This window comes from Cnephaeus nilssonii, assembly GCF_951640355.1.
Source record: "Cnephaeus nilssonii genome assembly, chromosome: 7".
NCBI lineage: Eukaryota > Metazoa > Chordata > Mammalia > Chiroptera > Vespertilionidae > Cnephaeus > Cnephaeus nilssonii.
Genome location: NC_137078.1, coordinates 46983525 through 46994849, shown reverse-complemented (window position 1 = coordinate 46994849; position 11325 = coordinate 46983525). Strand labels below are relative to the sequence as shown.

General features: G+C 42.4%; 1 pseudogene across 1 annotated transcript; it reads right to left on the bottom strand.

Annotated features, from left to right (window-relative positions):
• Window positions 1–10502: 10502 nt before the first annotated feature.
• LOC307102872 (cell division control protein 42 homolog) lies at window positions 10503–11078 on the bottom strand (annotated as a pseudogene). Its single transcript has one exon. The product of its transcript is annotated as a cell division control protein 42 homolog (transcript).
• Between the last annotated feature and the right edge of the window lie 247 nt (window positions 11079–11325).

The window sequence follows — 11325 nt, the reverse complement described above, 5'->3', positions numbered from 1 at the left end:
GAAGCAAAGCCAGTGTCCAGAGCTTCCATTCCATGGCGGAGCTGGGTCTGGTGTAGCCTCAGACTAGTTATGGTCCATTAAGTCCATCGTGTGTCAGGTCCACATGGCTGTGGGGCCACGTGCACAAATGTAGGGGAGCCAAGAGAGCATACCCCCTGCAACAAGAGTCCTAAGAGTCCCGCATGAACCAAGAGGCAAGAGAGGGGACACCTTTATTTAGGAGCTTAAGTATCCCAAATATTTCTGTGCTTTCAGTGGTCACGCCTACTCTGGCCAATGACCTGTTCCCCAGTGTGACTGAGAGGCAAGTTCCTTCCCTACATCACCCAGACTTCACTGGGCATGCCGCTCATATTTGGCCTTCCCTTTGCTCCTTTCCAGTTACTCATAACAAGTTTATCATATCGGTATCATCAGGACCTGGCCTTTGAATTGTGTTTCTAGTAAAGAACGTACTGTTATGTAATGCTTTTTTTTCTTTCTTTTTTCCTATATGCCTTCTGTGACCAACAACAGTTTCCAGATGGTTAAGTAAAATAATTAGAAGGTGTATTAGTTTGCCAGGGCTGGTATAACCAAGTATTACAGACTGAGTGGCTCAAACAACGTCGGTTTATTGCCTCACAATTCTGGAGGTTAGAAGTCTGAGATCAAGGTGTCAGGAGGGTTGATTTTTTTTCTGCGGCCTATCTCCTTGTCTAATAGATGGCTGTCTTTCCCCTTTATCGTCACATGGTCTTTTGTCTGTATCCAATTTCCTCTTTAAACAAGGACACCAGTCATATTGGATTAAAGCCACTCTAGTGACCTCATTTAACCTCAGTTACCTCTTTAATAATCCTATCTCTAAATTCAGTCACTTTCTGAGAAACTGGGGGTTATGACTTAAACATAAGCATTTAGGAAAGGCACAATTTAGCCCACAACAAGAGTACAGACAGTGCCATTAAGGTAAAGTTATAGTAACTGGCCTGTACAAGGATTGAGCCTATTCAGGTTTGTTATCCAGCTGGTCATAAACATTAGCATGCAGCACTTTTACACGGAAGGCTTGCTAAGTCAGATTATAGGGCCCCAACCCAGTGACTGATTCAGTAGGTCCTGGGTAGGCCCAGATAATTTACATTTCTATTGAGGCTCCAGAGGAAGGTCTCAGGCAATGCTGGTCTGAGGAACACACTTTGAGAAACACTGGCCTACTTAACTAGACTGACCAGCCACAGATGGCATAATATGAAACATACAAAGAACCATAAAGCTTTTTGACAATACAGGATTGTATCACTATTTCAGTACTGGCAACTTTTTTTTTCTAAATGCTCCCTCTTTCCCCTCTACGCCCCCCCCCCCCAAATCCCAAACAAATTGGTCCTAAAAAATGTAAGAGCCATGCAGAAAGGGAATGAATGAATGAACATGGGATGATACAGATTGACAGTGTAAATTATATACAAAAAGACAAAGCAGATATAAGTGAGGCCACAGTTTAGCTGGTTGCAAATCTCTTACCAGTGTGAAAAGGATTTTTGTTGTTATGTGAGCAGGCAAAATTCCCATAGTAGTCTGAAAATATTACTTACATTTTATAATTATAACCAAAAGGCCCCTTTCCTTGAAAAACAGAAAAAGTATAAAGCTATTTGGATAAACTTTACATTTTCCTTCCTACACTTCCAATGTTTATAATTTTTGTTGATGTCTTCATTTTCCATTTTTGAGTCCAGTTGGTCTTAAAATAATTTTGTACTCTAATAAAGTAAATCTTTAGTCAGTTGTTGGCTTTCCAGAGGAGTACTGAAACTTTCTCAGTTTCCAAAGAAAATATAATACTAATACTTTTGGGACTAGTGAATTACTAGTGTGGACTTTATTAAAAACAATTAGAACAAAAGTAGAGAATAAGTGGGTCTAAATAAAATGCTTGAACACAAAATATCATTCTATGGACATTAAAAATAAAAGGTCTTTTATGCAAGTCCCAATAAATGGCCTTTGTAAGGTAAGGGGAAAAAACTACAGACGCAAAAGCCCAGGCTGTTCTTTTTAAAAATACAATTCTACCCAGGAAAGTTCCTCTCCCTTTTAAGATTCATATATCATTGGTTACTGGGAGACTAACAAAAGCAAGCATAAACACAGATAAGAAATGTTTTAAGTAGTCACTTTAAATACATCATTGTGAAATCTCAGTGCCAAATACACTAAATTATAAAACCCGGATTATTAGAAGAGTTGAAAACAGCAACAGGATATAGTCTCCTGAAGATTATGACAATTTGTCATCACTTTATGATTTTGGTTTTATAAGATTAAAGGTTTCCTCAGAGCAAGTCTCAAAGGAAAATGCAAAACAGAGTTCAAAAATATACTAAGAATGAAAGGATCTAAAATTAGAAGCACTGCATAGGGATCTGCTTTCCAAGTTGTGGTTAGGCAGATATTAAAATTGTCCGTTACTGACGCTTTTAGTGATGCCTCAAGAAAAAAATGGCATTTCCCATGAGATTGAATTCTTCAGGTCGATCTATGGCTCCTGAGGAGCTTATTCTCTTTTGATTTGTGGTACGAACCACCTAGCCCTAATTGATTGCAATAATCAGAAACTTGTGATGATCAAGAACCCCGTGTACTGAGGCCTTGAGGGAAAAGGAGCTTGGATTTATGTGGTGGCTGTGGTTTTGTGGAATAAGAAAGTGGTAACAACTGGCCGTAGTCTCTAAAGATGTTAGCCTCTAAAGATGTTTCCCTAAACATGTTAGCCCCGTGGTCGGCAAACTCATTAGTCAACAAGCCAAATATCAACAGTACAACGATTGAAATTTCTTTTGAGAGTCAAATTTTTTAAACTTAAACTTCTTCTAACACCCCTTCTTCAAAATAGACTCATCCAGGCCATGGTATTTTGTGGAAGAGCCACACACAAGGGGCCAAAGAGCCTCATGTGGCTCTCGAGCCGCAGTTTGCAGACCACTGTGTTAGCCCATCCTCCATGCCTGTGAACCTAAGATTGTTGGTGCTATACTTATTTAAGCCCACTACAGTTTATGTTCATCTAAAATAGAAATATATTTTGGACCAGCTTGCCTTTATGTATCAGGAGAACTTATGGCTTGTGATTCAACCCAGAATCGAGACTGCAATTCACTCTGGCCTAATGAAGTAACATCAACCTCTTAGCCTAGAGGCTGACATTGCTGTCACTCACCTGTATGTGGACTTAGGAACTTTCCATAATCCTGATTTGTGGGGAGTAAGCATGATGGAGAAAGAATGATTTTACTGTCTTTAGCTTCAGAGGAAAAGTGTCTGCATACTTCAAGAATGGAAGATGATCTACCATTATATTAAAACATTGCTCTTGGAATTCAACTCTCATAAGCATTACAAGTAATTGTTTACAAGATTGTTACCATGCCCCGAAATTCAACATTTCAATTGTAATTCCGAGTAAATGTTGCAAGCAGGTAAGACAGTCATTGTTAAATTTGTAATGATCAATACCATCTGAGAAAAAGTCTGTGGTTCAACCTACACTTGCCTGACACATCCTGTATAATAAAAGGCCACCGACCATAATGGTATAACAACTGGAATGACTGATCGACCAGTCGCTATGAGGTACATTGACCACCTCTCAGTCCCGCCCCCAGCCCGCAGGCTCCGATCACTGGATGGCCAATGGGGAACCACGGGGAACTGGGTTGGCGGTGGGGCAAGACTAGGGACTGGAAAGCGGGCAGAAGGCAGACCTCTTGGTCCCTTTCCCCGGCCAAGAGGTTCCAATCATGGTGAATGGGGAAGCACGGGGACCCGGAGTGTGTGGCTGTGAGGCGGGACTGGGAATTGGCAAGCAGGCGGAAGGCAGACCTCTTGGTCCCTCCCCCTTGCCCGCAGGCTCTGATCACTGGATGGCAAACGGGGAACCATGGGGAACCAGGGTGAGCAGCGGCGGGGCGGGACTGGGGACAGGCGCGCGGGTGGAAGATGGCCCTGATTGAAGGCTAGGCCTAGGGACCCTATCCACACACAATTTCGTGTGCTGGGCCTCTAGTCTATTTATGATGACTAAGAGATGGTAGATGGCTGTTGCATTCCAACATGTAACCTTCTTAATTTTGCTATTCTTTGCACTTGCCACTGCAGGTTAAGTATCATCATATTTTACCTGATCTATTTGCCTGGCTGGTTTTATCCCCAATACTTTGTCAGAGTGACACCACTTTGACCATTCACATTGAATGTAAAGTTTTCCTCCTACAAAATAATTATGCCTATTTTATGTACTTGCTTTCCATTTATTTTCATTCTTCATTGCTCTCAAAATAAGGCCCAAACTACTTAGCATGATGAACAAATCTCTTCATAGTCTTATCTGTAGTGGATCATTTCTGATGAGTACGAGAAATTTATAAATCATATTCCCTTTTCTGAGATTGCTGAGACTCCCTCTATCACTACCAAGGTTGAGACTAACTGGATTTGACCATGAGTAGGCTTCTTTATCAAGTTGTGAAAATCAGATGCTATTGCTTGGAATTTAAGATTAATAAGCTTACCAATTATCTAATTTTATCTTTACTTGATATTATTATTCCATTATATTAGTGTGTCATTCAAGTAGACAAGATCTATAGTTTGGTGAAGCTGTTAGATAAAAGCATAGAGAAAGGATTAAAACACAACTCTCTGAAGCTCCAGGCTCCACTGCTGCCGTGAAAAATATTTAAATACTAGAGGCCTGGTGCACAAAATTTGTGCACTTATGGGGCCCTGCTCCCCAACCCTCCAATATTCATGTATTTTTGTATATGTGTGTATGTATGCACTGTTGGTTTTTTTGTTAATCCTCACCTAAGGACATTTTTCATAGATTTTTAGAGTAGAAGGGAAGGAGAGAGACAGAGAGAGAGAAACCTAGATGTGAGAAAGACATATCAATTGGTTGCCTCCTGCACATGCCCTGACCAGATCAGGCCGAAATAGCGCTGCCAACAGGGCCGACTGCTGGCAGCCCACTGGGGCTCAGATGTTGAGCATATGGCAATTTTCTGTTTCTGCTTCCACATCTGGTAGAGGTCACGCTTGTAGGAGCTGCTGATGTAGCCACCACTTTCTGTCTTGATCTTCTTCTTGTCCTCTTGTCCTGACTGTCCCACAAACCGCTTCTTCTTCCAGTCCCACTTGAGCTGCTGCCGGCCCCTGGTCAGGTTCTGGGCCTCGTCCCCCATCAGGTCCAGGACAGCACCAGCCACCTGCTGCTCAAAGGCACCTCTGGTCCCCACCAACGCTTAGGACCCATTCACTGTCGAAATCTTTGGGCTGATAGGGGACATAGAAATCCTGGTCCAGCGGCCGGGCCTCCTCCTTCCGCCTCTTGGCTCCCCGTTCAGGTCCTGGCTGTTGCCGTTTTTGGCCCACAACCTCTATGAGACATCCTCCATGCTCTCTCCCGCCACCTCCTCCTCCTCCTCCTCCTCCTCCTCTTTCCCAGGCTGCTCCGCCTGCCACACTGGCAGCTCGGGGCTGGACCAGCCAGGCCCTACTGCCGCTCCTGCCGGCCCTGCCGGAAGCTGGCGATGGCCTTGCAGTCCTTCTGTCGCTTGGCCCACATCACCTGGCTGCTCAGGTCCTGGCTGGAGGCGTTGATCTCAAAGATGGTCGCCTGTGAGCGGTACTGCTTGATGCTGTCCCACCAGCCTCAGCTGCTGCAGCTCCTCCTCCTCAAAGCTCAAGCTGAAGAGGGGTTGTAGGCCCAGCCCCGCAAGGTCCAGCTCCTTGGCCTTCTTAATGGACTCTGGCAAGTACACCGGCTCCCCGCTTTTTGGCCTTGGAGCCGGAGCGGACACCCCTCCCCACTTTAGATGGCAGGGCACCCGGGTATCCGCTCCGTCTCCCCGCTTTCGATGGCAGGGGAGCCGGGTATCTGCGGCAGCCCCCCTCAGCGGCCACTGATCGGTCTTTGAGAGGCGTGGGGGGGTGGGACTCACGAGTCCCGGCCCCGTGCCTCTCAATGACCAGATCGGCCGCCCGAGTGCTTGCCCCGCACCTCTCAGCAGCCCCATCGGCGGCCGATTCGGTCATTGAGAGGCGCCTCTCAACAGCCAGATCAGCGGTGGCGCGGGGGGCGGGACTCGCGAGTCCCGGGCCCTGCGCCTCTCAATGACCGGATAGGCCACCCCGAGTCCCGCCCCCAAGCCTCCGCTGCCCAATCGTGGGCGTAGCGGAGTGATGGTTATTTGCATCTTACCCTATTATTAGGTAAGATGGTGGCAGAATTAAAGAGTCACATGAATTACCTAATTTTCACAGCTGGACATTTGGAATCATTATAAAAATTTTATTTGTCTAATGTTAATTAAAATTGATTAAATAATTTTATATTTAGTATATCTATGCCAAAAACTACACATTATTTCCTCCCAGAAATATCTGCATTATAAATATGTTTAATAAGTAAATATTTAGGAGGGATGTACATTTAACAAATATTTATTTTTAGTTGATAATTGGCTTTAAGAAATTTTATAAAATCACTTGACATTATTAATTTTTATGCATTTCTATGCCAGTTACAAGGGGCCAGCTGGGAAAAGGGGAATATGTGTGTGTATAGGGTAGAAGGGTGAAAAACACATTTATCAGTATACTCCATTCCAGTCATTGTGCTTGATACACATTTCTTTTTTTTTGGGGGGGGGGGGTTGGGGATGGCAGTGGTAAGTGTTCTTAGTTTTATTTATCTAATTGCCTCAAGTTTAATACACCTTCACTGGAGAAAATGTGGAGGGTGAAAAACAAATATAGAGCTATACCCTTTCTCTGTATCTGTCCTTACTATATAAAATTTCTAAATTAATGTAATATAATTCTTAATAATTAAACTAATCAATTAGAGGGGCAATTGACATATAACACTATATTAGTTTCTGGTGCACAAGAAGGGATTTAATACTTGTATACATTGCAAAATGATAACTATAGCGTGTCTAGCTACAATTTGTCACCATACACAGTTACAAAATTTTTTTTCTTGTAATAAGAATTTTTAAGATTTACTCTCTTAGTAACTTTAAAATGTTACTTTTCAAATAACAGTACCATGTTGTTAACTATAGCTACCATGCTGTACATTATATCTCCATGACTTATTTATCTTATAAGTATAGACCTTTTGATTCCCTTCACAGATTTCAAACCCCTGCCCCCACCTCTAGCAACCATCAATCTGTCCTCTATATCTATGAATTTGGTTTTTATGTTTTTACTAGAGGCCCGGTGCATGAAATTCATGCACGGGGGAGGGTTAACTCAGCCCAGCTGCACCTTCTCTAATCCGGGACATCCCTCTCACAATCTGGGACTGCTGGCTCCTAACTGCTCACCTGCCTGCCTGCCTGATCACTCCCAACTCCCTCCCCCACACCAGCCTGGTTGCCCTCAATTGCCCCCCTCACTGGCCTGATTGCCCCTAACTGCCTCCCCGCCGGCCTGGTCACTCCTTACTGCCCCCTCCCCCGCCATCCTGGTTGCCCCAACTGCCCCTCCCACTGGCCTGGTCTCCCCCAACTGCCCCCCTCTGCTGGCCTGGTTGCCCCCGAGTGCCCCCCCCAACCAGCCTGGTCACCCCTTACTGCCCCCCTTGCCGACCTGGTTGCTCCCAACTGCCCCCACTTGCCAGCCTGGTCACTCCCAACTGCCCCCCCCTGCCGGCATGGTCGCCCCTTACTGGCCCCCCTGCCAGCCTGGTTGCTCCCAACTGCCCCCACTTGCCAGCCTGGTCACCCCCAACTTCCCCCCCCTGCTGGCCTGGTCACCCCATGCAGCCTGCTGTTCAGTCATTTAATTGTCCCTCACTAATCCTCCTGGTCACTAATCCTCCTGCTGGCCTGGTCTCCCCACACAGCCTGCTGTTCAGTCGTTACTGTAACTGTGATGGCGTCTCTGACAATTTGCACATTCCTCTATTATTAGTATAGATTTGTTTTTTATTTTACAAATACGTGAAATCATTGTATTTGTCTTTGTCTTATTTCACTTAACATAATGTACTCAAGGTTCATCCATGTTGTCACAAATGGCAAGATTCTATGTTTTATGGCTGAGTAATATTCTGTTATATTCCACATCTTCTTTATCCATTCAGTCATCGACAGGCACTTAGGTTGTTTCCATATCTTGGCAATTGTAAATAATGCTACAATGAATATCTGGGTGCATATATCTCTTTGAATTAGTGTTTTCAATTTCTTTGCATAAACATCTGAAGTGGAATTGCTGGATCATTTGGTAATTTATTTTTTTGTTTCTTCTTGAAGAAATGCTATACTGTTTTCCATAGTGGCTGCACCAATTTACAATCCCCCCCAACAGTGCACAACAGTTCCTTTTTCTTCACATCCTCACCATCACTTGTTATTTTTCTTGTCTTTTTGATGATAGCCATTATAACAGGTATGAAGTGATATTTCATTGTGGTTTTAATTTACATTTCCCTTATGATTACTGATGTTAAACATCTTTTCTTATTCTTAGTGGCCATCTGCAGGTCTTTAGAAAAATGTCTATTCAGGTACTCTGGTCATCTTTTAATTGGATTGTTGTTGTTTTTTTGTAATTGAGTTGTATGAGTTCCTGACATATACTCGGTATTAAACCCCTATTGGATATATGATTTCCAAATATTTTATCCTACTCAGTAGGTTGCCTCTTCATTCTGTTGATAGTTTATTTTTTCTTTGAAGAAGGTTTTTAAGTTTGATTTAATCCCATTTGTTTATTTTTACTTTTGTTGCCTTTGCTTTTGGAATCAGATCTAAAAAATCATTGGCAAGACTGATGCCAGGGAGCTTACTTAAGCCTATGCTTTCTTCTTGGAACTTTATGGTTTCAAATCTTATATTCAAGACTTTAACCCATTTTGAGTTAATATTTGTGTATAGTGTAAGACAGTGACCTGGTTTTATTAATTTGCATGTGGCTGTCCAGTTTTCCCAAAAACTTTTATTCAAGAGGCTTTTTCTTATTGTATAGTCTTGCCTCCTTCCTTATAGATTAATTAACCATAAATGTGTGGTTTTATTTCTGGTGATACACATTTTTTTTAATCCTCAAGAAACCCCAATGTGACATGTATTATTATCACTATTTTACAATGAAAATGAAGTAAAGAAAAAGGCTTTGTGATAAAAGGCGTTTATCACATCGTAATTGTAGTATTAATGTTAATGTTGTAGAGGGTTATGTTAGCATCCCCCTTTCGCTTCCCCTCACTCCGCAGAGCCCCCTAACAACTGTTAGGAGAATGGCACTGACAACATGTCGGTTGGGATGAGAAGATAAACATCTAAGGTCGTCAACCTCTCCAGTGAGATCTAAGTTTAATTTTTATCATGGGAATGTTAAGTGACTTTACTCTGTGAATTCCCAAAGTGCGGCATACAAATGTGATGCTAGAGGCTTGCAAATTCCCAGTTTTTAAAATGATTGGTATCACTTTCTTTCAGTGGGATAGTGAAGAAGGTTATGGCAAGAAAACATTACGAAGAATGAAGTAGTTCAGCACTTGGGGGCAGCCAGCAGAAGATGCAGCTAGGGAAATCACTCAGCTCTGGACATGAACGCTTCCTTATACAGTAGGAAGGGCTCTGGTGCCATATTCATGTTTCCTAAGTCAGAGCTATACTCTGGCTTAGATATTTTGTCCCTTCAGGGTTTCCATATCCATATGCTACTTCAAAACTGTAAAGTATGAGAGACTATTAATTTGTATTGTTTAAACAAAGTTTTCCTTGGTCAAAATCTATAAGAGCTTAACAAACTGTTTAGCTTGTTTAATAATTTGAAAAATGGTTGAGCTGGAGCAAAACCTTTTTGCAAGCTATAGTTACTAGAATTTCTTAACATTATTTTGGGAAATACAGTTCTTGCTAAACAGAGCATAGTTGTTGTTTTTTTATGTTCTTATCTATGATTTTTGACATTTTCTGTGTACTATTCTCATAGATACTAATTATATAAGAAAAAGACTAGAGCCAAGAGCCATAAAATAAACATCCTAAGAATCATCAATACTACTATGTATCCTTGAACTTTGAGAAAGTAAATCAAGATGGCATACTGCCTCCTGAGCATTCACATTCATCAAAAAGCAGGATAACTAGGAAGGATCGAGTAAGTCACTTAGGGACTAGATTCAGTAAGGCTTAAATTGTTGCTTTATTTTCCAGTGTTAACTTGCTTGTTCCTCAGGTGACATATATTTCTTGTGCTCACATTCCTAGGAAGCGCTCGATGTGGTTTCATCCTTGAATATCTGAGACTAGGTGAGAAGGTGTTAAATGGAAACTAGCTGAGAAGGAAAATTTCATCATTCTCTGACATGGATTTTTTTTTTTTTCATGATTGCAAAGACAAAATTTAATTTTCAATCCTTAGTTCGATTTAAACACTGCTTTTAGTACATTGCTGATACCAGCCTTGCAGAAAGGGCTCCGGAGAGAAGTTCATAGCAGCACACACCCGTGCCTCCCCTTTGGTTCTGGAGGCTCCGGGGAAATCAGTATTGCTTCGGGAAATACATGCTCTAGGCCTCTCTGTGTGAGCGCAGAACACTCCACATACCCCACAGCCTTCAGGTCACCGGCCGGCTTTTCAGCATACTCTGGAGTGATAGGCTTCAGTTTGTTCTTGCAAGTTTCTCAATGGTAGAGGGGTCATCTATGAGAGCAATTTGGGTCCCAACAAGCAAGAAAGGGGTCTTTAGACAGTGGTGAGTTATCCCAGGCACCCATTTTTCTTTCACATTTTCACATGAGGATGGAGAGCCCACTGAAAAACAGACTAGAAAAACAACTGTTTGTGGGTAACTCTGCGGTCATAATTTGTCACACTCTTCTTGCCCTGCAGTATCAAAAAGTCCAAGAGTATATGGCTCTCCACCAACCATAACTGTGACTGCATAGTTGTCAGAAAACAGTGGGTACACACTCAGATGGAAATTTGTTTGTTATGTAGGATATCAGGAGACATGTTTTACCAACAACACCATCACCCACACAATGCCACTTACTTGTCTGCATTGCTGAAACAGTTTTCTATCCACTTTACTTCAAATCCGATGATGACCTCAGCTTCTCCACCGGGGTGTTGGCAGCACTGCCTCATTCTGACATGCATTTAAGAAATTCCTTCTGGCTTGCAGAGAACTTTTATCTTAGACCAAATTTGCGCTCTCTGTGATCATCTGTTATTCATCTCTAATTCTCACAATTTCTCGTCCTACAGCAAAATAAGTAAACTTAAGCATTGATTAATAGTAAAAGTATG